The sequence below is a fragment of the Arachis stenosperma genome, chromosome 5 (genome assembly GCF_014773155.1).
Source record: "Arachis stenosperma cultivar V10309 chromosome 5, arast.V10309.gnm1.PFL2, whole genome shotgun sequence".
Taxonomy (NCBI): domain Eukaryota; kingdom Viridiplantae; phylum Streptophyta; class Magnoliopsida; order Fabales; family Fabaceae; genus Arachis; species Arachis stenosperma.
Window position 1 is genome coordinate 92,945,111 of NC_080381.1, and position 13,089 is coordinate 92,958,199.

A 13,089-nucleotide genomic window follows, 5' to 3' on the forward strand; every position below is an offset into this window, starting at 1 on the left:
CATGAATGGCAGAAGGAGATTTAATGGAATCTCTATGGTCTCTATATGAGCCTCAGATTCCTTTGAATCCTTAATAGAAAACTCCTTCTTGCTTGAGAGACGTCCCAGGAGGTCCTCCTCATTAGGATTTTCATCCTTCTCCTCTCTTGTGCATTCGGCCATATTGATTACATCAATGGCCTTGCACTCTCCTTTTGGATTCTCTTCTGTATTGCTTGGGAGAATACTGGGAGGAGTTTCAATGACTTTCTTACTCAGCTGGCCCACTTGTGCCTCCAGATTTCTGATGGAGGATCTTGTTTCACTCATGAAACTGAAAGTGGCTTTTGACAGATCAGAGACTAAGTTTGCTAAATTAGAGGAGCTTTGTTCAGAATTCTCTGTCTGTTGCTGAGAAGATGATGGAAAAGGCTTGCTATTACTCAGCCTATTGCGTCCACCATTGTTAAAGCCTTGTTGATGCTTTTGTTGATCCTTCCATGAGAAATTTGGGTGATTTCTCCATGATGAGTTATAGGTGTTTCCATAAGGTTCACCCATGTAATTTACCTCTGCTATTGCAGGGTTCTCAGGATCATAAGCTTCTTCAGAAGCTGCCTCTTTAGTACTGTTGGATGCATTTCGCCATCCATTCAGACTTTGAGAGATCATGTTGACTTGCTGAGTCAACACTTTATTCTGAGCCAATATGGCATTCAGAGCATCAATTTCAAGAACTCCCTTCTTCTGAGGCATCCCATTATTCATGGAATTCCTCTCAGAAGTGTACATGAATTGGTTATTTGCAACCATGTCAATGAGTTCTTGAGCTTCTGCAGGTGTTTTCTTTAGGTGAATGGATCCACCTGCAGAATGGTCCAATGACATTTTCGAAAACTCAGATAGACCATAATAGAATATATCTAATATGGTCCATTCTGAAAATATGTCAGATGGACACCTTTTGGTCAACTGCTTGTATCTTTCCCAAGCTTCATAGAGGGATTCACCATCTTTTTGCTTGAAGGTTTGAACATCCACTCTAAGCTTGCTCAGCTTTTGAGGAGGAAAGAATTTATCCAAGAAAGTCGTGACCAGCTTATCCCAAGAGTCCAGGCTATCTTTAGGTTGTGAGTCCAACCATATTCTAGCTCTGTCTCTTACAGCAAAAGGGAAAAGCATGAGTCTGTAGACTTCAGGATCAACTCCATTCGTCTTAACAGTCTCACAAATCTGCAAGAACTCAGTTAAAATCTGGTAAGGATCTTCAGATGGAAGTCCATAAAACTTGCATTTCTGTTGCATTAAAGCAACTAGTTGAGGCTTAATCTCAAAATTGTTGGCTCCAATGGCAGGAATGGAGATGATTCTTCCATCAAATTTGGACGTTGGTTTTGTGAAGTCACCAAGCATTCTCCTTGCATTATTGTTGTTGGGTTCGGCTGCCATCTCCTTCTCTTGTTCAAAAATTTCTGAAAGGTTATTTCTGGATTGTTGTAATTTAGCTTCTCTTAGTTTCCTCTTCAAAGTCCTTTCAGGTTCTGGATCAATTTCAACAAGAGTACCTTTTTCCTTGCTCCTGCTCATATGAAAGACAAGAAAACAAGAAAAGAAGAGGAATCCTCTATGTCACAGTATAGAGATTCCTTTATGTTAGTAAAAGAAGAAGAAAGGGGAGAAGAGTGAAGAAGAATGGGTTCGAATTTTTTTAGATGAAGATAGGTGAAGAGAAGTGTTAGTAAATAATTAAATAGAAGAAGAGAAGAGAGGGAGAATTCGAAAATTAATTTTTGAAAAGGGGTTAGTAATTTCGAAAATTAAAGATAAGATATAATTAAAATTAAAAATTAAAACAAAAAAGTATTTTTGAAAAAGAGATGAGATATTTTCTAAAATTAGAGAAGAAAAAGTAGTTAGGTGGTTTTGAAAAAGATAAGAAACAAACACAAAGTCAAAGGGTTAGTTGAAAAAGATATTAAAATCAAATTTGAAAAGATAAGAAGATAAGAAGTTAGATAAGATATTTTAAAATCAAATTTTTGAAAAAGATAAAATTTTGAAAAAGATATGATAAAAAGATAAGATAAGAAGATGTGATAAAAAGATATGTTTGAAAATGATTTAATTTTTAAAATTAAAATTAATTACTTAACTAACAAGAAACTAAAAGATAGGATTCTAGAATTTAAAGATTGAACCTTTCTTAACAAGAAAGTAACAAACTTCAAATTTTTGAATCAATCATATTACTTGTTAGTGTAATTTCAAAAATTTGATATAAAGATAAGAAAAAGATTTTGAAAATAATTTGAAAAAGAATTTAAAAAGATAAGATTTTAAAAATTGAAATTTTGACTTGACTTGTAAGAAACAACTAATTTTAAAAATTTTTGACCAAGTCAACCCAAAATTTCAAAAATTTTGAGAAAAATAAGGAGAAGATATATTTTTTTTGATTTTTTTTGAATTTTTGATGATGAGAGAGAAAAACATAAAAATGACTCACAACATAAAAATTATGAATCAAAACTCATGATGCATGCAAGAACACTATGAATGTCAAGATGAACACCAAGAACACTTTGAAGATCATGATGAACATCAAGAACATGATTTTGAAAAACTTTTGATGCAAAGAAAACATGCAAGACACCAAACTTAGAAATCTTTAATGCATGGACTCTAATAAACAAAAAATGCATATGGAAAACAATAAACAACACAAAACAAGAAAACATCAAGATCAAACAAGAAGACTTGTCAAGAACAACTTGAAGATCATGAAGAACACCATGAATGCATGAATTTTCAAAAAATGCAAGAAAAAATTTTAAAAGCATGCAATTGACACCAAACTTAAAAATTGACTCAAGACTCAAACAAGAAACACAAAATATTTTTGATTTTTATGATTTTATTAATTTTTTTGGATTTTTATTAATTTTTTCGAAAATATTTTTGAAAAAAAAAACGAAAAAGAAAAGAAAAATTTTGAAAAAGATTTTCGAAAAGTTTTTGAAAAGAAAATTACCTAATCTGAGCAACAAGATGAACCATCAGTTGTCCATACTCGAACAATCCCCGGCAACGGTGCCAAAAACTTGGTGGACGAAATTGTGATCATGAATGTTGTATGGAATAATTATAATGGCTCTTTACTATGTGTGGACATAACTCCATTCAACTTAACCAGCAAGTGTACTGGGTCATCCAAGTAATACCTTACGTGAGTAAGGGTCGATCCCACAGAGATTGTTGGTATGAAGCAAGCTATAGTCATCTTCTAACCCTCAGTCAGGAGGATAATAATTAATTATGGAATTTAGAAAATCAAATATGTGTAAATAAACATAAAATAAGGATAAAGTTACTCATGTAATTCCATGGTGGGAATTTCAGATAGGAGTATGGAGATGCTGTGTTCCTTCTGAATCTCTGCTTTCCTACTGCTCTCATTACAGTTTTCTTACATCATTCCTTTCCATGGCAAGCTATATGTAGGGCATCACCGTTGTCAATGGCTACATCCCATCTTCTCAGTGAAAATGGTCCAAATGCTCTGTCATAGCATGGCTAATCATCTGTCTGTTCTCAATCAGGTTGGAATAGAATCCCTTGATTCTTTTGCGTCTGTCACTAACGCCCAGCCTTCAGGAGTTTGAAGCTCGTCACAGTCATTCAATCCCAGAATCCTACTCGGAATACCACAGACAAGGTTTAGACTTTCCGGATTCTCATGAATTCCGCCATCAATTCTAGCTTATACCACGAAGATTCTGATTAAGGGATCCAAGAGATATGCGCCCGGTCTAAGGTAGAACGGAAGTGGTTGTCAGTCACGCGCGTTCATAGGTGAGAATGATGATGAGTGTCACGGATCATCACATTCATCAAGTTGAAGTGCAACGAATATCTTAGAATAGGAATAAAGAGAATTAAATAGAAACAGTAGTAATTGCATTAAAACTTGAGGTACAACAGAACTCCACACCCTTAATCTATGGTGTGTAGAAACTCCACCATTGAAAATACATAAGTGAAAGGTGCTACTAGGGTTTACAGGAGTAAGTAATTGATGCATAAATCCACTTCCGGGGCCCACTTGGTGTATGTTTGGGCTGAGCTTGATCTATCCACAAGCTGAGGCTTCTTTTGGAGTTGAACGCCAAGTTGTAACGTGTTATGGGCGTTCAACTCCGGGTCGTGACGTGTTTCTAGCGTTTGACTCCAGACAGCAACATGGAACTGGCGTTGAGCGCCAATTTACGTCGTCAATTCCCGAATAAGGTATGGACTATTATATATTGCTGGAAAGCTCTGGATGTCTACTTTCCAACGCCATTTAAGGTTTTGTAGCTCCAGAAGATCCATTTCGAGTGCAGGGAGGTCAGATTCCAACAGCATCAGCAGTCCTTTGTCAGCCTCCTTCTCAGAGTTTTGCTCAAGTCCCTCAATTTCAGCCAGAAATTACTTGAAATCACAGAAAAACACACAAACTCATAGTGAAGTCCAGAAATGTGAATTTAACATAAAAACTAATGAAAACATCCCTAAAACTAGCTTGAACTTACTAAAAACTACCTAAAAATAATACCAAAAAGCGTATAAATTATCCGCTCATCAAGCAACAATTAATCCTACTAGCCTTCCAATACTTGTATGCACATGCTAAATTCTTCTTTAATTCCTTGTTTGTTTATGATCATGATAATTTATTGCTTTGGACTTTACAAAACTCAAGTTGATAGTCATGATGCCACAGCAAGATGTTACAAATCAGGATTCAAACTATGCTTATTCATACCACACATGCCTACAGAGAAGTTAAAGACAATCATGCAAATTAAAATGCTGAAAACAAATGAGAGGAAAAGGAACTTTACAACCTTGTAATTTATCTTCTCTATTGTTGTCATTTTCCTCCCATTCTTCTCCTTCCCATACCAAACTCAGAATGCTTGCTCATCCTCAAGCAACAATTAGAACAACGGTGATGGGGCTAAGATAGATCATGAGTGTCTTACACAATGAAATGTTAGTGGTACATGTGTTTCAAGCAAGCAAAATTGAGGATAACAATCAAGGCACAAAGAAATAGAGACATTGTGGTTGCAAAAATAAGAGGGTGTGCATGATACATTGCATAAAATATAAGTGACACACCAAATTTAGTGTGACACTTTCACTTGGAATTAATGCAAGTATCCAGTAAAGATTGGAACCAAATTTTGTTGCATAGCAACACCAAACTTAGAATGCAACCATATGTCACTTTATTTGAACTAAAACTAAACAAAAGAGACTGTTATATGTTAAATACAATCACCAAGCCAAGAATCTGTGATGAACGAGGATCTCTTGGTGATGTATTCACAAAAACGATTAATAACAGAAAGCATTAAAACAAGGAAATGGCTAAAACAAAGAGAAGACTAATATTGTCCAACTAAAAAAAAAAGAGAAAATATCACTGCAAAAAGGGCATTATGATTATCTAGACAAGTGATGTTGTTGAATGAGTTGCATAGAAAAATAAGTGGCACACCAAACTTAGAATCTTAGTGTGTTACTTCCATGTAAAATTGATGCAATCATTCAAAGGAATTGAAAACAAAGTGTTGCATGGCAACACAAAACTTAGAATGTAACCATATGCCAATTTATTGAAATTTAAACAAAGCAAGGAGAAGAAATGTACCTACTGTCTACCTATTCTTCACTTTCTTCCTCTTTTTCCAATTTGTTAAGAGGAAGGACCTCAAGGGGAAGGAAGTTTCAGCTATTGTCCCCTTTCCTGGTTTTCTCTCAGCAAGCCTCCGTTTGTACATGGCTTGATTGAGCTTGCTTGCTAGTGGTCCAGGGGTTGGATTGCTTGTGATTGACCTTCTCTTGAATGTTGTCCTTGGTATCTTGGTCACAATCCTCTTCTTGGTGCTTTTGTTAATTGCCTTCACTTCCTTGAATTCAAAATTTGGTTGCTGTTTGGTTATTGGAGTTTTATCTTCATCCAGAGCCTTCTAAGTTGGTGGTTCCATGAGCCCTTACTTCATGTAATTTTCTGCTTCACTTGAGTTTGGACGTCCTTGATTGTCCTCCTCACTTTCTTGTTCTTCCACTTCTTCTCCCATAATCTTCATCCTCTTTGTTTGATGGTTCTAAGTTTCTCCTAATGTTCTCCAAATCCTCATCCGTCTTCTGAAAAAGGATTTCTAGTTCTCTCCAAGATTGTTGCTGTTCCTCCACAATTCTGTTGAACATGGACTCAAGCTTTGAGAGTCTTTGGCTCGTGTATGTTTGTGTTGAGGCATATTTAGGTGATGAAGAATTTTCAAATGTAGAAGTGGGAGGTGAGGTTGGACAATCTCTCATGTGAGTTGACTGCTCAGAATTTGCAGTTTCTTGGTAATACTCCCAGCCACCATTGGAATAATGACTTGAATGATTTTATGGTGGAGGGAAATATCCCATATAATTTTCTTTCTCATCTTTTGGTTCTAAAGCATAGCTCCATGAATTGGAGTGCCCAGAATTTGAAGTTTCTTGGTGATATTCCCAGCCACCTTAGAGATTGGTGATGGTGGGTAATATCCCATAAAATTTTGTTTGACCATAAGATGAGTTGAACTCCATTTGTATTTTGTAAAATGCAATATCAATGAAAATTGAAATTCATGTCATAGAGAAAGAATTTTTTAGTGAGGCAAAAACACAAACACCTTGGTTTCAACTTTAGAACAGAGAACAAAAACAAAAAATTGCTTGATCTAGACTTCTCACCCACTTAATCATTGTTGATCTAAATCAATCCCCGGCAACAGCGCCAAAAACTTGATGGTGTTTTTGTGAAAAAACGAATTTCCAAACACATAGATCTAACCGGCAAGTGCACCGGGTCGCATCAAGTAGTAATAACTCACTTAGAGTGAGGTCGATCCCACAGGGATTGATGGATCAAGCAACTTTAGTGGGTGATTAGTTTAGTCAAGCTAACATTTAGTGAATTAAATAAGATGTAGCCAACAAAAAGTAAATTGCATGGAATTTAGAGTTGCAAAAAGTAAATGGAACAGAAGCTTAAAGAACAAGCAAAGTAAATTGCAGAAACTTAAATGACAAGAAATGTAAATTGTAGGGAATGTAAAGGGGAGTGGGTGCTGGAAATTAAAGAAGCAATAATTTAAAACTCAGATTAATTGCATAAAATTAAATTGTAGGAAAAATAAAGGAATTGGGGTGCTGAAAATTCAAGAGATCAAACAAAGAAGTGTAAATAACAATCAATCAGAGAAATAACTTACACAGATCTAAACAGAAAGCATAATTGCTTAAAGAAGCAAACAGAAAGTAAATTCAACTCAGTTGCAAAATGTAAATGAGGTTGAAGATCTCAGGAACTCAATGAGACTAGAAAACAAGTCTAGATCTCACTCCCTTCCTTGATATAACAGAGAACATGATGCAGGAAAATTAAAGATGAAGGTAATGAAGAGAACTTTGATTCAAATCACAACTCACTTGTGAGTTTGCAGAAGAAGAACAAGAGAAGTGCAAATAGAGAATGAAAACAGAATTCCTTCCAATCTCAATTCAAAATAAAAAAAAAAGAAAGAAAAACTAAGAGAGAGCTCTTTACTCCTAATGCTCCCTAGTGGAGCCAGCCTCCTCACAAAAATGAAAATGATGCCTTATATAGGCTTTTTACAAAATTCAAAATGAAATTGAAATTGAAAACAAATTACAATTAAATGAAATTCCTAATCTAATTGATCCTTGTACCTTTGAGTGATGTCAATTGGGCTTTGCTTGCTTTAGATTTTAAGAAGAGTGGATCCAAAATGGCTTTTTAATTGAAATAGTGTCATGGTACAGCTCCCAGGGGAGCGTTCAGTTAACTAAGTTAACTGAGTGCTCCAAGTCTTGGTCCCAGGCTCATTTTGGTCCGTGCCTTGCTCCAGGGTAGCGTTAAGTTAGAATTTTCTAATTGAGCGCTACATGTGATTGTCCTTGGCCAATTTCTCTTGCGTGACAAAGCTTCTTTGGCCAGCCTTCATAGCGCTAAGTTAACTAAGTTAACTGAGCGCCCCTGCCTTGTAGAGAGAGAGCTCCAAGTTCGAAACTTGGGTGAGTCAAATTGGTGCCATTTTCTTTGGCCAAGTAGAGCGCTCCTTCCTTGCAAGAGAGGAGCTCCTTGGTTCAAATCCTGGTGGAGCCAATTTGGTGAATTTCCTTGCACACTAATAGCGCTACTTTGCTTTGGAGAGGGGCTCCCACTTCTATCCTTGCTGGTTGCATTTTGTGGTTGATTTTTGGGCCTTAAGGACGCCTTTTAGTTGTGCCTCAATTGTATGCCAAATATAGATTGCTATATATCGTTGGAAAGTTCTGAATGTCAGCTTTCTAACGCAACTAGAATCGCATCCATTGGACATATGTAGTTCAAGTTATGGCCCTTTGAAGGAGGAATGGTCATGCTGTCACAAGGCTTTATAAAAGCTCGAAAAAGTTAAGTTAAAATGTTTTAACTGAGCGCTAGTGCCTTCTTCGCTCCCTTTGGGCGCTCAGTTAAGTAAACTTAACTTAACTCCATGCTGTTGGTGCTTCCTTGGTCATGGGCCACCCTTTTAAAAGCGTGGCCTAAGGCTCCAAGGTGTGTTCTACGTTCAAAGTGTGCCCCAAAACTCTTCTTTTCTCCTTTTTTGCTTATTTTGTGCTTTTTTGCTTCATTTTCTTCTTATTTCCTACAAAATTTATCAAATCAAAAGATCAAAGAAATATAACATTTAAGCATGAAAGAATGCAATATTTAAGCACTAATTATCAATTTCTTGTATGAAAAAGCATAGAAAAACATGACATGATGCATGTCATCAGAGGTTCATCAGCTGATTCCTTGTGAGATTTACATATTTGCAAACAAGGAATCCACTGAGGCCAAATTGGCTTACCCAAGCTTGATCAGTCTGTTATGTATAGATGCAGGGGTGAAGATAAGAGTGGATGCCAATCATTCTGAACTTCAAAGGATAAAATGAGATGCCAAAACTATTCAGAAGCAAAAAGCTCTAAGCCCGCTCATCTAATTTGAATTTAAGCTTCAGTAAAGACTCTGAGATGTTATTGCATCATAATCTTCTTTCTATCCTATTTTATTTGTCTATTTGCTTGGGGACAGGTGGTGCACGAAATTGCAATCACACTTTGCAATCCCGCACAACTAACCAGCAAGTGCACTGGGTCATCCAAGTAATACCTTACGTGAGTAAGGGTCGATCCCACGGAGATTGTCGGCTTGAAGCAAGCTATGGTTATCTTGTAACTCTTAGTTAGGATATCAAAGATTATCAGGATTCATTGTAAAAAGCAAAAGAACATGAAACAAGTACTTGTTTTGCAGTAATAGAGAACATGTTGAGGTTTTGGAGATGCTCTGTCTGCTTAACCTCTGCTTTCCTACTGTCTTCTTCTTCAAACACGCAAGGCTCCTTCCATGGCAAGCTGTATGTAGGGTTTCACCATTGTCAATGGCTTCCTCCCATCCTCTCAGTGGAAATGTTCAACGCACCCTGTCACGGCACGGCTATCCAGCTGTCGGTTCTCGATCATGTCGGAATAGAATCTAGTGATTCTTTTGCATCTGTCACTAACGCCCCACAATCGTGAGTTTGAAGCTCGTCACAGTCATTCAATCATTGAATCCTACTCAGAATACCACAGACAAGGTTTAGACCTTCCGGATTCTCTTGAATGCTGCCATCAATTCTAGCTTATACCACGAAGATTCTGATTAAGAAATCCAAGAGATATCTACTCAATCTAAGGTAGAACGGAGGTGGTTGTCAGGCACGCGTTCATAGTTGAGAATATGATGAGTGTCACGGATCATCACATTCATCCGGGTTAAGAACAAGTGATATCTTAGAACGGAAGCAAGCATGATTGAATCAGAAACAGTAGTAATTGCATTAATCCATCAAGACACAGCAGAGCTCCTCACCCCCAACCATGGGGTTTAGACACTCATGCTGTAGAAGATACAATGAGAAATGTGTAAAGTGTCATGAGGTATAGATACAATGTCAAAAGATCCTATTAATAGTGAACTAGTAACCTAGGGTTTACAGGAATGAGTAAATGACAGAAAAATCCACTTTCGGTCCCACTTGGTGTGTGCTTGGGCTGAGCATTGAAGCATTTTCGTGTAGAGACTCTTCCTGGAGTTAAACGCCAGCTTTTATGCCAGTTTGGGCGTTTAACTCCAATTTCTATGCCAGTTCCAGCGTTAAACGCTGGGAATTCTGAAGCTGATTTGCAACGCCGGTTTGGGCCATCAAATCTTGGGCAAAGTATGAACTATTATACATTGCTGGAAATCCCAGGATGTCTACTTTCCAACGCCGTTGAGAGCGCGCCAATTGGGCTTCTGTAGCTCCAGAAAATCTACTTCGAGTGCAGGGAGGTCAGAATCCAACAGCATCTGCAGTCCTTTTAGCCTCTGAATCAGATTTTTGCTCAGATCCCTCAATTTCAGCCAGAAAATACCTAAAATCACAGAAAAACACACAAACTCATAGTAAAGTCCAGAAAAGTGAATTTTAACTAAAAACTAATAAAAATATACTAAAAACTAACTAAAATATACTAAAAACATACTAAAAACAATGCCAAAAAGCGTATAAATTATCCGCTCATCACAACACCAAACTTAAATTGATGCTTGTCCCCAAGCAACTGAAAATCAAAATAGGATAAAAAGAAGAGAATATGCAATGAATTCCAAAAACATCTATGAAGATCAGTATTAATTAGATGAGAGGGGCTTTTAGCTTTTTGCCTCTGAATAGTTTTGGCATCTCACTTTATCCTTTGAAATTCAGAATGATTGGCTTCTATAGGAACTCAGAATCCAGATAGTGTTATTGATTCTCCTAGTTAAGTATGATGATTCTTGAACACAGCTACTCTATGAGTCTTGGCCGTGGCCCAAAGCACTCTGTCTTCTAGTATTACCACCGGATACATACATGCCACAGACACATAATTGGGTGAACCTTTTCAGATTGTGACTCAGCTTTGCTAGAGTCCCCAATTAGAGGTGTCCAGGGTTCTTAAGCACACTCTTTTTGCCTTGGATCACAACTTTATTTCTTTCTTTTTTTTATTTTTCTTTTTCTCCCCTTGTTTTTCGTTTTTTTTTTCTTTTTTTTTTGAATTCACTGCTTTTTCTTGCTTCAAGAATCATTTTTATGATTTTTCAGATCCTCAGTAACATGTCTCCTTTTTCATCATTCTTTCAAGAGCCAACAATTTTAACATTCATGAATAACAAATTCAAAAGACATATGCACTGTTCAAGCATACATTCAGAAAACAAAAGTATTGCCACCACATCAAAATAATTAATCTGTTATAAAATCTGAAATTCATGCAATTCTTCTCTTTTTCAATTAAGAATATTTTTTTAAGAAAGGTGATGGATTCATACGACATTCATAACTTTAAGGCATAGACACTAAGACACTAGTGATCATAAGACACAAACATGGATAAACATAAGCATGAAAATTCGAAAAACAGGAAAATAAAGAACAAGGAGATTAAAGAACGGGTCCACCTTAGTGATGGCAGCTTGTTCTTCCTCTTGAAGATCTTATGGAGTGCTTGAGCTCCTCAATGTCTCTTCTTTGCCTTTGTTGCTCCTCTCTCATGATTCTTTGATCATCTCTAATTTCATGGAGGAGAATGGAATGTTCTTGATGCTCCACCCTTAGTTGTCCCATGTTGGAACTCAATTCTCCTAGGGAGGTGTTGATTTGCTCCCAATAGTTTTGTGGAGAAAAGTGCATCCCTTGAGATGAATCTCTCCATCTCCCATGGCTCGGAGGTGGAAGCTTTTGCCTTCCCTTTCCTCTTTCTAGAGGTTTCTCCGGCCTTAGGTGCCATAAATGGTTATGGAGAAACAAAAAGCAACGCTTTTACCACACCAAACTTAGAAGGTTTGCTCGTCCTCGAGCAAAAGAAGAAAGAAGAGGGAGAATGGTGGGGTAGGTGAGGATCCTGTGGGGTCCACAGATCCTGAGGTGTCAAGGATAATTCATCCCTGCACCAAGTGGTGAGCAAAAATGCTCCTACTACCAATCCTGGCGTTAAACGCCGGGCTGGTGCCCATTTCTGGCGTTTAACGCCAGCTTGGTGCCGATTCCTGGCGTTTAACGCCAGTCTGGTGCCCCTTTCTAGCGTTAAACGCCCAGAATGGTGCCAGATTGGGCGTTAAACGCCCATTTGCTGCCCTTACTGGCGTTTAAACGCCAGCAAGGTTTTCCTCCAGGGTGTGCTGTTTTTCTTTCTATTTTTCATTCTGTTTCTGCTTTTTCAATTGAATTTGTGACTTCCCATGATCATCAACCTATAGAAAACATAAAATAACAAAGGAAAATAATAAATATAACATTGGGTTGCCTCCCAACAAGCGCTTCTTTAATGTTAGTAGCTTGACAGTAGGCTCTCTTGGAGCCTCACAGATGTTCAGAGTAATGTTGGAACCTCCCAACACCAAACTTAGAGTTTGAATGTGGGGGTTCAACACCAAACTTAGAAGTTGGTGGTGGCCTCCCAACACCAAACTTAGAGTTTGACTGTGGGGGCTCTGTTTGACTCTGTTTTGAGAGAAGCTCTTCATGCTTCCTCTCTATGGTTATAGAAAGAGAACCTTGAGTCTTATAGTTTGCACTGTCTGCAAGCCACGGAGCTTCCTGAATAGCAAACAATTGCTCATCCGGAAAGGTTTCAGAGATCTCAGTAGGAGGGAGGGATGCTCCTGCTACTGGTTCTATCCGGGACAGGTGATCAGCCACTTGATTCTCTGTCCCTTTTCTGTCTCTTATTTCTATATCAAACTCTTGTAGAAGCAACACCCATCTTATGAGCCTGGGTTTTGAATCCTGCTTTGTGAGTAGATATTTAAGAGCAGCATGGTCAGTGTACACAATCACTTTTGATCCTACTAAATAAGATCTGAACTTGTCAATGGCATAAACCACTGCAAGTAAATCCTTTTCTGTGGTTGTGTAGTTCTTCTGTGCATCATTTAGAATACGGCTGCCATAATAAATG

The 13,089-nt window shown here is 37.5% G+C and overlaps 1 non-coding gene across 1 annotated transcript; it reads left to right on the forward strand.

Moving 5' to 3' along the window:
• Positions 1–925: 925 nt before the first annotated feature.
• LOC130984198 (small nucleolar RNA R71) lies at positions 926–1,029 on the forward strand. Its single transcript, XR_009088147.1, has one exon. It is a non-coding gene; the product is annotated as a small nucleolar RNA R71 (small nucleolar RNA).
• Positions 1,030–13,089: the final 12,060 nt, after the last annotated feature.